We start from the raw sequence: 15,562 nt of genomic DNA on the forward strand, positions 1-15,562 counted from the left end.
ACACGCCATATCCCTCTTTTTTGTGTGTTGGAGACCACATTGCTTCGACTGCAGCAACATTTTGCAGGTTGACTTTGTCAAACCGATCATAGTATGTAATGACGACGACTGAGGTGTTGTACTTTGAACAATTTTCTTTCAAGACCATGTCATTGTTTTGTAATTTGATGACGTCATTACACTGAAAATTGTGATTAAAGGCAAGGTATCAAAACCAGCCGATTATAGGTTTTATGTCTGCGGGACGTATTTTTCCCAAGTTGCCAGAAATGGCATAGCGACCTCAGTCGTTACAAGGCCGCTTTTCCGTCTAGCAATGCAATAGATGTTCACACGGCCACGTTAGTTGAGTGGGCATTGACTTTCCCCCCGTTATATCTATACATTGTTGTTGTTTTTTTGTCTTACCATTTCCGTGGATGACCCGTGGTCGAGTGGTTACAGATACGGTTTCGCATGCACGCTCAATATAACTTCAAGGTGCCTATATCACATTCTTTTCTTTGTCGATCACAGATGACTGTCATCTCATGACCACAAGCGTATCACCTAACTCGTCCTCAATGTGACGAGTTTTCATGTCTCGTTATTTAGGTGATACGCTTTTAGCGTATCACCTATTGTGTTTGTCAAAATCTTCCTTTCTTTCTTTTTATTCTTCTTTCTTTCTGGCACATTTTGTGTCGTGAATATCTCAACATTGACATGACGGAATAACATGACATTTTCAGTCAACATGTCTCATGACAATATCTAGCCACAATAAGGTTTTCATGACAGTAACATATCTATGACGTCATCTAGGCGCCATTTTGTGATTTTCGGACCATGTTACATGATCGATCATAACTTCATAACTAAAGGTCATTTCTGTATCATTTTCGTTGGACATAAAGTTCAGGTCACGCTCTATCTTACATTTTAATGCTAATTACCTAGGACATCATTACGCGCGCATTAGCGCGCGTCAAAGTTTTTAAATGCTTAAAACGACTTCCCAATGGGAAATCTCGAAGTTTCAGACAATTTTAAGCGTTCCGCGCGTTCGCGTCCGTCCGCGCATTTCCGCGCGCAGTGCGCGTAAGCAACATGAAAATGCACATTTTTTGACAGATTTGGATTCCTGATACATTAAGTAACAATATCCATTGATTTCCGATCAATTTCGACCTATAACAAAGGAATGCGCTGGCGTCAAAGTTGAAATTTCGTGTGCGCGTCTATGTGGAAATATAGCGAAAAACATGTCTTTGTTTATTTCGCCATAGCTCTTTAAAACGTCAGGTGACCCTATGTTTTTATTGCATATTACAAAAGCATATGAATTGAAAATAACGTTTCAAGTATCAATATTTCCATAAATACATTATGACGTCATCATATCATCATCTGAAATCAAAAAAGTGGAATTAATTTTTTTGAGGTACTGTTTCTGACATTCATTTGCTCGTATCTCTGTTGTTTAAGCTCAATATTATCCCAAATTCAGATATATTGTACTTTGAACATTTGCCTTTTAAGTCCAAGTCATGGTTTTGAAATTTGATGACGTCATCATACCTTAAATTGTGATTAAAGGTAAAGAGTCAAAATCAGACAAGTTTACGTGTTATGTCTATGGGAGGTGATTTTTTTTAAAACCATGCATTGACTTGACAACGTTTAAGCACCTTTATCTCAGCTGATTTTGCTTCATTTCCTCTGAAACTTAAGTATGTTGTAGCTAGGACAATCAGCTGGAGTAATCGTGTATTTTATTTTTTCAAATCTCCTCATTAGGTTGATAACTTTGCAGTTTAAAACTGAAAATGAGAATGGAATGTGGACGAAACGATTCCTGATTCATCTTTCACATATATAAGCTTACGTACCTCATACTTACTCGTCGAGACTTATGGCCGAGAGGTAAAGGCGACGTCTCGGACACGTGAGGCTGTACACGTGCGGGTTCGAGCCCCATAAAAGCACGAACCAAATTACGTACGTCTTTTACTTTTTTTTCTTCAATGGAGCATTTCACTTTCGCCCATGTAGAAATCACGTTCGCATGTAAACGCTCATACACGCACACACACGCACGCACAGTATCCCTTTGTTTGTTGGAGACCACATTGCTTCGAGTGCTGCAAAATTTTGCAGGCTGGGTTTGTCAAACTGATCATAGTATATGTTCCATGTTGTACTTTGAACTTATTGTCTTATTGTCTTAGTAATTGTCTTATTGTGGCTAAATCGGTTAGCGCACGGCACATTTGTGATTACTCATCCGAGACTTCGAAGTTCGAGTCCCATAGGACAAAGTCGGGTTTTTTTTAACCTTTTTTTTTTTTTAGTGCAACTCACTCCCATGTCATTTATCTTCTTACATGGATTTCATCAAGTATACACACCCCACGAACCCTAGTAGACACAATCGGAGCCCGGAGGTATCGGAGGTTAGTGTTTCGATTGCTCATAGGAATTTTTTGATATCGCCAAATTGCAATTCAACGACTAGCTAGCTGAACATGGATACTCGAGCAGAGCTCTGAGTAGTTATAGCGCCATCTCGAGTAAACTTTGGGATGTTACTGTATTTTTTTACTTTGTCATTCACATCCAAACGCGTGAACAGGCATCTATAAAGGATACATGTACTATAAATTGCTCCGGGACTGTTGTCAAATGACCCTAAAAATGATATTGAAACACACACACGCATACACACAAAAAGTCATGAATCTGATGTACACTTGTTGATCTAGGGCCAGTTGCATAAAACTTACCGTTCAATTTCAATGGTAACTACCGTTAAAAGTAGGCATCACAGCCAATCAGCATCAAGGATTACAAAATTTACCGCTAATTTGAAGACTTACCGCTAGAAAGGAGCGGTAAGTCCAGCGGTAAGGGTTTTATGCAACAGGGCCCTCGTGTGCCAATTCCATAAGAAATTCAATGTAAGGAAATGAGGAGAAATAGCCGGATTCTATTTGTACGCAATGAAAGCTACGATTTAATGTACAGTGTATCTTGCACGTTGGTTGCTTTTCTGACATTAAGTTGGTTTTTAAGTTCGATAGGAAATGAGTTTTAAATAACAATAAAAGTATATTGTATACATTTTTGAGGTTTTTTTTTTTCTTAACACTTCGTAACACAAAATTCAGTATCTCAGTTTTCATCTCAGTGATTTATATCGAGATTGAAATACGGATATAGAATTTGTCATATTGAACATAATCTATTTCTCTGTGATATTCTAATTTCAAAACGTTTTGAACTTAAATGAAACGTCGCTGTTCTGAATTTTGAATATATTGTACATGAGACGTATTACGTTTGTTTATAGCAGATGACTTCAAAATATCCCAAAAGTTGCATGTCTGCGGATTTTTCGCTAGTTCCTCTACAAAAAATAAATATAATTATTGTAATATACATAATTTATGTTGTAGATGAGAAAACAGACATTTGTGCTGTAATGTAATTAAAGTTCAAGCAGATGTGTCTTTATCACGGTAAAAAATTGTGATATTCAAGGAGAGGAAATGAAGAGGAAGCTGATTATGTCATATTTTTCGAGTCATTTTTTTATTCTTATTGGAGTGAAATCTATATATCGCTGTGAGAAATCATTTGTCAAGTACGCACACCCACACACACACTTACACACCTCAATATGATACTGAATATTGTGTTGAGGACACAATATAGTTATCAGGGTTACAGGACTCTCCATGTGTGTTGCTTACATGTACACCAAGACTAGAAGAGGGTGTGATTTGTTTATGACTTACAAAGTGAAAGTAAATCTGAATGCGCTATTTTTCAAAGAAATCTTATACACACCTGTATGATGTGGTTAGCAGAAATGCAAAGAAATCAACATTCCTGCACTCTCCATGAAATGTTTCCACTGTTCGTTTTATCGTAAAATGTAAGGAATCCTGCATGTCTTCAGCAAACAAAAAATTGTAAATATTACAATGACTAGTAGGGTTTTGACATGCTTAAAAATGAGTTTTCTAATATTTGCCACCACTCACTTGACAAAAGACAAACATCATATCCAGGTTGTAAGAGAATTACAGTAAATTTAATAGATCACATATTTCACGTTATACAGACATACAATTTGTTTTAAAGTTACAAAATGCATTTGCATTTTAAAACATAGTCCACTAACATCAAGGAGTCATGCTATTCTTTTACCAAGAAAAAAAAAACAGGAGAAGGGTACTGCATGGAGACAGTGACTTGATACACAGTTAACATAACAAACTAGTCAATTTTTTAGCTCCCTCTCTATGCCTTTGTTTTAAAGAGTACACAACATACTAAAGGATGTTGCAGTTTATTCATAAACAAGAAGCATTTGAATTCAGTGCATTTAGACTTAATCAGAAAAAAGTATGCAATGTTGTATTTGCAACCAACATACCAATCTTAACATGTTTAGGTATTTACGCACCTTGCCATAACAGCATGTAAACATAGAGTTAAAACAATATCTTAATTTGGAGTTTTCAAATTACATACTGTGTCCATTTTATGTAAAATACAATCAGGAGAGTAGTAACATCTGACAGTAAATGCATATCTAAACTGAGATCTTAAGAGATTATAAATACAGTTGAGAAAATAAATATTGATATATGTACAGAACACTACTTTGTGTTGGGTTCTGATCAATGTAGAACTAGAAATTTACTCTCTTCAATTAAGAATGTCACTGTTTGTCAGCTGTTGTTTTCAAAGCCCAAAGATTGCACAAATCTGCTCAAAAATAGTTGAACGATACAGTACAATTAAAGCGACAGTTGAGATTCCATTTCAGTCACAAGTAGCTTCCATAATGTCGTGATTACTAGTATACACTGTATACCAAGTGGTCTTATCTATTGGATTTGTGAGTAAATTCTAAGTTTATGACACAGCTTTGTGTTCCAAAGGCATACCTTGACAATGATGTATAGCTTCTGATTGGTTGAAAAAAAAGGCCCAGATTTGTGATTGATATTCACATTAAAGGGAACCCAAACCCAAAGAGCAATGTGGATTGAGTGAAAGCAGCAACATTAGTAGAACACATCAGTGAAAGTTTAAATAAACAAGACAAATGATGCAAAACTTGTGTGAATTTTTACACTTTTGGTGTTGGAACTGCTGGATGAGAAGACTACTAGAAGTTATGACATATTTGCGGAAAATATAAAGAAAATAAGACAACAATTCCACATAAATTCACTTTTCTGGCATAATGAAAGAGTACTTGACTAACTGCTTTCAGAAAGCAGGGGGAATAATTGCTACCCTTAACATACACTATACTATATGTCAATATCAAGTCGATGAAATGTGTAGATTCCATGACAAATTATTTTTTGTGGAATTCTCTTTATATTTTCTTCATATTGTTGTCCACACATGATACATAACCTCGAGTATAATCACCTTATTCAGCGGTTCCAACACCAAAACCTTAAAAATTCATAACTTTTCCATTGTTTGTCCTATCTTCGTCAAACTTTCATCGATGTGTTCTACTATTGTTGCTGCCTTCATGCAATTCACATTTCTCTTTGGATTTGGGTTTCCTTTAAGGCAAAGCTTTGCATTTTCTCTACAATCTTGCTCATTACATGCCCAGCTTAACAAAAATATATAAAACATTACATCTGGATGTAGCTTTGTAACACGGAATGTTAATCCATAGCATGCCTACGATGGGGCATCAAAATAAAGTAGCACAGACGGAGTTTAGTGGAGTGTCTGAAGAGTTACAAAGCTGTTACTAAGACACTACATAGTGTGACATTAACAACAATGATCAAACTTTCACACCTGCATAATATAGTGATCACATGTGCCATAAATCAATTCAAATGCTCAAAATTGAGGACCTTAGCTCAATACACAATATTACTGTATTATTTTGTTCTTAACAGAAAATAATGTTCTCATGATATTGCATTGTTCCATATTGGATATGTCATGGTTGTCAAAATTCAAGTCAAATGTTAAAAAACTGAGTCAATTCACAATATCTTTGTATTCTTATTTGAAATGTGATGTTGCCATGCCAACACAAAATACAAGATTGAAGAAAAGTCATGAGTATGACATTAGCAGTCACAGGTGTGACAAATTTTCAATCTATAGCACAATTATAATACGTCAAATGTAAAGTTGAGTATTCAAAAAGTGAGGTAAACCATGAGTGCTATCTTTGTATAATCTCAACAAAAACAATATTACTATGGCAATGTATTGTTTGCAACAATGACAATCAAGTTATTACATACAGTGTATTCACATTATTTTGGTCATATGTGCCATATAATATGTATTTCAGTCATATGCGCCATACAATATGTATTTCACATCAAATTCTGAATAACTGAGTGTTAGCTCAATCTAGAACATTTTGTACACATGAGACACTGCAATCCTGTTAAAATAAGGACAATTATAACAGACAAATATTCCAGTCGTAACACGGTAAAAGTTCAGACTGCAACATTATCCACTTATATTTTTTAACTGGTTATTTGTTCTCCTATAATGAAATTTCTGAAATATAAAGAAAGAAACTGTCAGTTCCAAAGACTTTGTCATAATGGGAGTCCACTGTTCATGTAAATAAAGCAATAAAATAATGACATGGAACTGACTGACTTGTTTAAACACACTCATATGGCACTTCGTTGCACAGTTGTTGTTTTTTTTTATATATCATTGCAAAAGAAATAGATGTAAAATTGTACTCTTATCTAAAGATATGTACAATATGAAATAACCATTCAGTGTTGGATGAGAAGGATGAGTGGGTACAGAACAGGTTACACAGTGTGAGAAGATAAGTAGTTGCCTTTAATACAGGTACAGGACAGAGCATGACAGATGAACTAGCAAACAGCTGATCACTTCACTCTGGTGAAAGACAGTATGATAAAATTGTGACAAAAAAAGTACCTGATCTGAGTACAGTTGATGAAATACAGTGGATTTTTTTAATTTTTTTTATAATAATCAGATGATTGCTGATTAGAGCTGGCATACAGAAGATCTAGATAACTTTGATGTGCAATAGCATGCTACAGGAGACAAAGCTTTTGGCAAGCTTTTGAGAAGAGGTGTAAATAGTACTTTCTACATGTATTTAGCAGAATTTGGTACCTGGTCCAAGCCAGATGGAAGATAAAGGTCACATGGTTTCAGCACAAGTTGCAAACAGTATATTATTGTACTTAGGGTTAGCTCAGCACAGACATTAAAATATCGCAGAATATTCAGTTTACCGAGGCAAATGAATTGCACACAGTGTTAGGAAAAGATTCAAACAGCATAATGCTGTAATACATGTATCTAGTCCCAGCCAGGAACATGATGAAGATAACACAGTCTATAACAAGTGTTGCAAACAGCCCACTACAATGTACTTGTACTTTACTGGTCTTTGGCTCAGTACACGTGACAAAACACAGCAGAATATCTGGTCCCAGCCAGGCTGATGATGAAGCTAACATAGTCTCTAACAGGCACTGCAAACAGCATGCTGCTTTACTGGTTGTTGGCTCACCACATTGTACAGGTCACAAAACATGGCAGAATACCTAATCACAACTAGGGACATGACAAAGTTGACAGAGTATATAACAAGAGCTGCAAACTGCACACTGCTTTACTGTTGGTTGGCTTAGCACAGATGACAAAACATGGCAGAATACATGGTCCCAACCAGGCTGACAATGGAGCTAGCATAGTCTTTATCACAAGCTGTAAACAGGGTTCTGCTTTACTGTTGGTTGGCTTAGCACAGATGACAAAATATGGCAGAATACCTGGTCCCAGCCAGGCTGACAATGGAGCTAGCACAGTCTTTATCACAAGCTGTAAACAGGGTTCTGCTTTACTGTTGGTTGGCTTAGCACAGATGAGAAAACATGGCAGAATACCTGGTCCCAACCAGGCTGACAATGGAGCTAGCATAGTCTTTATCACAAGCTGTAAACAGGGTTCTGCTTTACTGTTGGTTGGCTTAGCACAGATGACAAAATATGGCAGAATACCTGGTCCCAACCAGGCTGACAATGGAGCTAGCACAGTCTTTATCACAAGCTGTAAACAGGGTTCTGCTTTACTGTTGGTTGGCTCAGCACAGATGACAAAACATGGCAGAATACCTGGTCCCAGCCAGGCTGACAATGAAGCTAGCATAGTCTTTATCACAAGCTGTAAACAGGGTTCTGCTTTACTGTTGGTTGGCTTAGCACAGATGACAAAACATGGCAGAATACCTTGTCCCAGCCAGGCTGACAATGGAGCTAGCACAGTCTTTATCACAAGCTGTAAACAGGGTTCTGCTTTACTGTTGGTTGGCTTAGCACAGATGAGAAAACATGGCAGAATACCTGGTCCCAACCAGGCTGACAATGGAGCTAGCATAGTCTTTATCACAAGCTGTAAACAGGGTTCTGCTTTACTGTTGGTTGGCTTAGCACAGATGACAAAATATGGCAGAATACCTGGTCCCAACCAGGCTGACAATGGAGCTACCACAGTCTTTATCACAAGCTGTAAACAGGGTTCTGCTTTACTGTTGGTTGGCTCAGCACAGATGACAAAACATGGTAGAATACCTGGTCCCAGCCAGGCTGACGATGAAGCTAGCATAGTCTTTATCACAAGCTGTAAACAGGGTTCTGCTTTACTGTTGGTTGGCTTAGCACAGATGACAAAACATGGCAGAATACCTGGTCCCAGCCAGGCTGACGATGAAGCTAGCATAGTCTTTATCACAAGCTGTAAACAGGGTTCTGCTTTACTGTTGGTTGGCTCAGCACAGATGACAAAACATGGCAGAATACCTGGTCCCAACCAGCCTGACAATGGAGCTAGCATAGTCTTTATCACAAGCTGTAAACAGGGTTCTGCTTTACTGTTGGTTGGCTTAGTACAGATGACAAAATATGGCAGAATACCTGGTCCCAGCCAAGCTGAGAATGGAGCTATACCGTACCACAGTCTTTATCACAAGCTGTAAACAGGGTTCTGCTTTACTGTTGGTTGGCTCAGCACAGATGACAAAATATGGCAGAATACCTGGTCCCAGCCAGGCTGACGATGAAGCTAGCATAGTCTTTATCACAAGCTGTAAACAGGGTTCTACTTTACTGTTGGTTGGCTCAGCACAGATGACAAAACATGGCAGAATACCTGGTCCCAACCAGGCTGACAATGGAGCTAGCATAGTCTTTATCACAAGCTGTAAACACGGTTCTGCTTTACTGTTGGTTGGCTTAGCATAGATGACAAAACATGGCAGAATACCTGGTCCCAGCCAGGCTGACAATGAAGCTAGCACAGTCTTTATCACAAGCTGTAAACAGGGTTCTGCTTTACTGTTGGTTGGCTTCTAAGCACAGATGACAAAACATGGCAGAATACCTGGTCCCAACCAGCCTGACAATGGAGCTAGCATAGTCTTTATCACAAGCTGTAAACAGGGTTCTGCTTTACTGTTGGTTGGCTTAGTACAGATGACAAAATATGGCAGAATACCTGGTCCCAGCCAAGCTGAGAATGGAGCTATACCGTACCACAGTCTTTATCACAAGCTGTAAACAGGGTTCTGCTTTACTGTTGGTTGGCTCAGCACAGATGACAAAATATGGCAGAATACCTGGTCCCAGCCAGGCTGACGATGAAGCTAGCATAGTCTTTATCACAAGCTGTAAACAGGGTTCTACTTTACTGTTGGTTGGCTCAGCACAGATGACAAAACATGGCAGAATACCTGGTCCCAACCAGGCTGACAATGGAGCTAGCATAGTCTTTATCACAAGCTGTAAACACGGTTCTGCTTTACTGTTGGTTGGCTTAGCATAGATGACAAAACATGGCAGAATACCTGGTCCCAGCCAGGCTGACAATGAAGCTAGCACAGTCTTTATCACAAGCTGTAAACAGGGTTCTGCTTTACTGTTGGTTGGCTTCTAAGCACAGATGACAAAACATGGCAGAATATCTGGTCCCAACCGGGCTGACAATGAAGCTACCACAGTCTTTATCACAAGCTGTAAACAGGGTTCTGATTTACTGTTTGTTGGCTCAGCACAGATGATAAAACATGGCAGAATATCTGGCCCCAACCAGGCTGACAATGGAGCTACCACAGTCTTTATCACAAGCTGTAAACAGGGTTCTGCTTTACTGTTGGTTGGCTTAACACAGATGACAAAACATGGCAGAATACATGGTCCCAACCAGGCTGACGATGAAGCTAGCATAGTCTTTATCACAAGCTGTAAACAGTACACTGCTTTACTGTTTTTTTGGCTCAGCACAGATGACAAAACACTGCAGAATACCTGGTCACAACTAAGTACTGAGTAGATGATGAAGCTAGCACAGTCTTTATCACGAGCTGTAAACAGGCTAATGCTTTACTGGATTTGACTCAGCACAGGTGACAAAACATGGCAGAATGTCTGGTCAACTAGGCAGATGATGAAGCTCACAGCCTTTAACACGAGCTGTACGTTACACAGATGACATAACTCAAGGCTGGATAGTTGCTGAATGTCATGGACCGTTGTGTAACACTTGGTACAAATGCAATTCAGTGCTATCTTGAGTACTGTGTATTTTAATAAGAAAGACTTAAATTACATACATTGAAGGTAGCCACAACTCAAAAATGTACAATATCATATGTCCCTTTCGTTTGAATATTCTAATTCTTTTAATTACTACCTTCAATAATTGAAGACCCCCCCCCCCCTCCGTAGTGTGAATACTATGTATATGTTCTGAATACCTTGCAGCTGTTTTTATTGAATACATTTGGATAGCTGATCTTCTCAAAGTGATATTTGTGACCGTGCACCTCAAATGAACATAAAGTCACACACACTGACTTTGCGTGAGGACTGAAAATAAGTGAAATTGGTCAACCTACCCGAACTTCACTTTTTCGTATTTTCTGAAGAGCACATCTTCTTTTACATAATGCCAAAATTTGGTATCATAAAATGGGCGGGAAAGTGGTTTTTTTTTAGCAGTTTATCTCAACCATTTTGGGGAGAATAGTGTGATTAGGTGTGTCTTCAGAATCCTTTTCATTTCTGAAAAACCTTATCCACAGTCTTCACTTTCAACTCTAATAACTTTTGAAAAGATAATGCTACTGCTTTGAAAGTTGGCATTAATCATGGACAGAATGTGTTAATGAGGCATGCTTAATTTCAGTTTAATCTGATAATCCCTTCGTTGTTATTACTCTGGTGGTTTACTTCTTGTTTTTTGTCCCATTCATCGCGCAGTCAGCACGGTTTGGTAAAGATTAAGCGTTTGAATAGACACTGTACAGTACTTCACAGCCTGTTTTCTCAGTTCACACTTTTCTCCTGAGTTTGTGCTTTCTTTCCAATATTAAGATAGGCTAGGAGAGTCCATTTGATTTGAGTTATACATCATTTTAAAGCTTAAAGTCTGCTCTTTCAGAATATGGTCTTAACTAAAAATTCATGTCTGGCGACTTTTTGTTTGTTTTGAGATGCAAGGTCACATTTAATACCTTATACTTGTAATTCAGAATCACTTGTATTGGTACATTTTTCAGTCATGAATAGATTAGGATAGATAATGATATAAATGAATTTGAATTTTATACCATCTATATGTAAATTGTGTGATGATAGAATACATTCCCCATCACAAACTTAAAACTAATCACATGTGTCTGATAAACATTTACATTAAGAACAAATCATTTGTATCAAAATGATAACCTTATAGCTTCATGGTAGCTGTAATAAGTCGGAATCACTTCTGTTTGCAATAACTCTAAACCTTTGCTGTAAACATGGTCAATCAAGGTGTCATTTTCAGTAGTAGAATGTGTGACATGTTGTTGGTAGCCACTCTGAGACATTAAACTTTTCACTTGAGAAGATTGTTTCATCAAGTTTTCATTGAAGTCACCCATTATGATACACTTTGTACCCACTTTATGCACTTCTTGCAACAATGTTTTTAGAGTTTCACAAAATTGTTTGAGATCGTATACAGGGGACGATAAATTACTGCCACAACAACAGAGATGGGACTTGTAATCATAAATGCAATTACCTCCATATCTTCTATGTTGAAGTTCAATCTACTTGAAAATCTATTCCTGGAATAAACTGCAACACCACCATGTGCCTGACTTTTCAATAAAGCAGTCAAATTATTTTTATTTGAATATGACTGCTTCCTTGTCTGATGATATAACTTATAATTGTCTAAATGAAGATCAAAATCCTCATCTTGATCATTCAGCCATGTTTCAGTTAGGCAAATAATATCTGATCTCATAAACAAATTATTACATTGAAGATCATCAAAATGCTGTTTTAGCCCTTGTATGTTGTGTAGCATAATAGACATTTTAACATTTGCATGAGTAATTTTTTCCCTCTGTTGTATATATGTACTCATATTATCCAAACAATTCTTTATTTTGGGATCACAATGAATAAGTTTAGGATCGAAATGTTCAATATTTAGACCTGATAATGAAGTGACTCGACTGAGACCTACATAAGCTTGTCCAGATACAAATGTGTTTTTAAGAGAAACAACAGCTTCATTCACAGTCATGCCTTGTACTTTGTGAACTGTGCACGCATATGCTAGTTTGAGTGGAAACTGTTTTCTGTTGTACTTTTTTCCCATGGATTCTTGATGCATTTCAATTGCCTGAATACCAATCTTATCATTGTCAAATTTTACTTTGACCAATATTGGTCTACAATCTCTATTTGGTCTTACAATTTCTGCAACATTTCCCATGCATCCATTTGTCAAGCCTTTTTTGACATCAACATTTTTCAGCAACATCACTCTGGCATTTGGTGCAATCCATAGGTAATCTGGTAAAGAAGTCAAGCAAGATTTGCGAGGTTGTTGACAAATGTCACTTTTGCTTTGACTATGAGCTTTGCTATCTTCTGCTGCAATACAAATGATATCAGTACATTTTTTGTGCAACATGTCTTTGTTCCATGCATCAACATATCTATTAATTGCATAAATGTGAAGAGCATTTTCACATGGTTCACCTGTTTCACATGACTTGAGAACAGCCAAATCTATATCTGACAAAACATCATCTCTTTCCTTTGTACGCAATCTATTCAACAAAAGAGCAAAATCTTCATCTTCTTTTTGTCTCATTATTTGATGCAGCTCAACTTGTTTGAAATTATTCATCCACAATGAGCCTTCCAATGTGTGTACATATAACGGAGTACCTCTCACAGGGGGTAGTTGATAAAAATCACCAACAGCAATAACTGAAACATTGCCAAATGGAGAATCACTCCGTGACTGTTTAATCTGTCTTAATCGTCCATGAACATACCATAACATTATTTGATTTACCATAGATATTTCATCAATAACAACAATTTGCACCTGACTCAGGTGATTACGCAATGAACTTAATTTTTCCTCTCCAAGTGGTTGATAGGGAAGTGAAACACTGATAGGGATAGACAAAGCACTATGAATTGTATGACCATTTATGTTGTATGCTGCAATTCCTGTTGGGGCTAATTTCAATACTGATATTTCATCAGGGTTGTGCATTATTTTTCCAAGAATGCGTGTTGCTTCATTATAAATACAGTTTATCAGATGACTTTTACCAGTGCCAGCACCTCCAGTAATAAACAATTGAAAAGGTTCAGGCCGTTTTCCATTCACTCTATCTAAGGACCACTGTCTGATCTCGTACAAAATTGTTTGCTGTTTATCATTTAACGATCTAATCATTTTATTACTTTCTGCTCTTGAAATATTTGGTGATCTACATTCTCTCCTAGAAATTTCACCAGTTTGAGGTTGCAAATCTGGAACCACAAATTCAGCCTCTACATCATCAACATCTACAGTGGGTTTGGGATTTTCTTGTCTTTCTACTTCACTTTCAGGACACAAAAGACCCCATGCATCTTCGGGTGGTCCAAATTTAGCGATATACTCTTCTGCTTGTTCAACATCATGGGCACTTTTTTCAAACTGCTGGAGGTTTCCCTGAACTATGGACTTCACAGTTTGCAATTCCTTTCCATTCAATTTGACATGGCCTGTGTTATAAAATTCTTCATATGTTACAAATCCTGGTGGCTTTAAGTGTTCATCTACACGAAATGGTAAAAATAGCTGTAACATGCTTAAAAAATATTTTTCAGGCATTGCACTTTGTGAAAATCGAGGATATCTCACAATAGCATTATCAGTTCTTGTTCTTTTTTGAATATAACCTAGGTCATTCTTCATTTTAAATCTATTCTGATTTTGTCTGTTACCCCTAACTTGTGTTGCACACAAAAACCTATACTGTGAACAAAATGTTGCAAGGCACATTGTTTCAAACTGAGATCCATCAGGTCGTGCTTTGTATTTATCAACCTTATTTGGCAACCAAGCACTATGATTATCATCTGCTTTGTTTTGTATAACACGTAGTGGTAAACTCATTCTGACAGGATTGGGGCCAACTGGAATAAATTCAACTTTTCTGGAACATTCCTTTAATCTCAAACTACAAACTCGATATACACTTTCTTGAGCAGAAACTTCTCGATTATTAACATACACGTGACCAAGTTTTCTTAAAGATTCTCTGGCATCATAATTTCCTTCTTTTATTTCTGATGCTGCATGAGATAGAAGCATCCCCATTTCTCTCTCAGATTTACTCATGTATGATACAATATATGCAATGCAAGCATACACATTTGTGATTATTTGAATATCCATGTTTGCATTCCAACATCGAAGCAAGAAAGGATTATATTGATTGACCCAAACATCTCTAGGACTTCTCTTGATAACAACCTGGTCTCCAGAAGCTATTACATTATTCGCATCTTCAAATTTTTTCTGTGTTGTTTCTAAACTTTCAAAAAAATCCTCTGCTTTATCATACTTATGTTTATTACTTAAGGCACCTTTTATTAAGGTAAGTAATTCTTTTGCTTCTTTCACTGCATTGCCACCATTTGTACTTTTCTCTTCCTTTGGTTTAACAATAAATGTCCTTTCAGATGGCGGTCTTGGAAAATTAAATCTACAATTTGCTCCCTTCTTTTTGCAAGACTTTGAGTGCTTTTTACTGTGAACCTGAACAGTACTGACAATTTCATGCAATTCAGGATCTTCCTCTTCAGATGGCATTTCACAAGAAATATACTTGTTGATAAAACTTATAACTTCCTCATCTGGATCAGAACAAAGCACAGGAGCATCTTCAACCCATACTAACATATGTACATGTGGACTTCCTCTCATCTGAAATTCAATTCTATAAAAGTAGTCCTTAACTTTGCCAATAGGGTGTGCTTCTGACAAAATCACATTTTGTAAAAAATTATGAAAACGATTGTCAAACATTCTAGCAACTGTCACTGGATTAGACCTTAGGAGATTGCATTTATCAACCCATTCCAATTCACTTACTCTTCTTCTGTCACATGTTTGACTCATTAACGTGTTCATGACTTCAGGCCAACGCATATCAGCACTT

Source organism: Diadema antillarum, unplaced genomic scaffold, assembly GCF_040938485.1.
Source record: "Diadema antillarum isolate AM-2024a unplaced genomic scaffold, OU_Dant_1.0 seq00000523_RagTag, whole genome shotgun sequence".
In the NCBI taxonomy this organism is placed as follows: Eukaryota; Metazoa; Echinodermata; class Echinoidea; order Diadematoida; family Diadematidae; genus Diadema; species Diadema antillarum.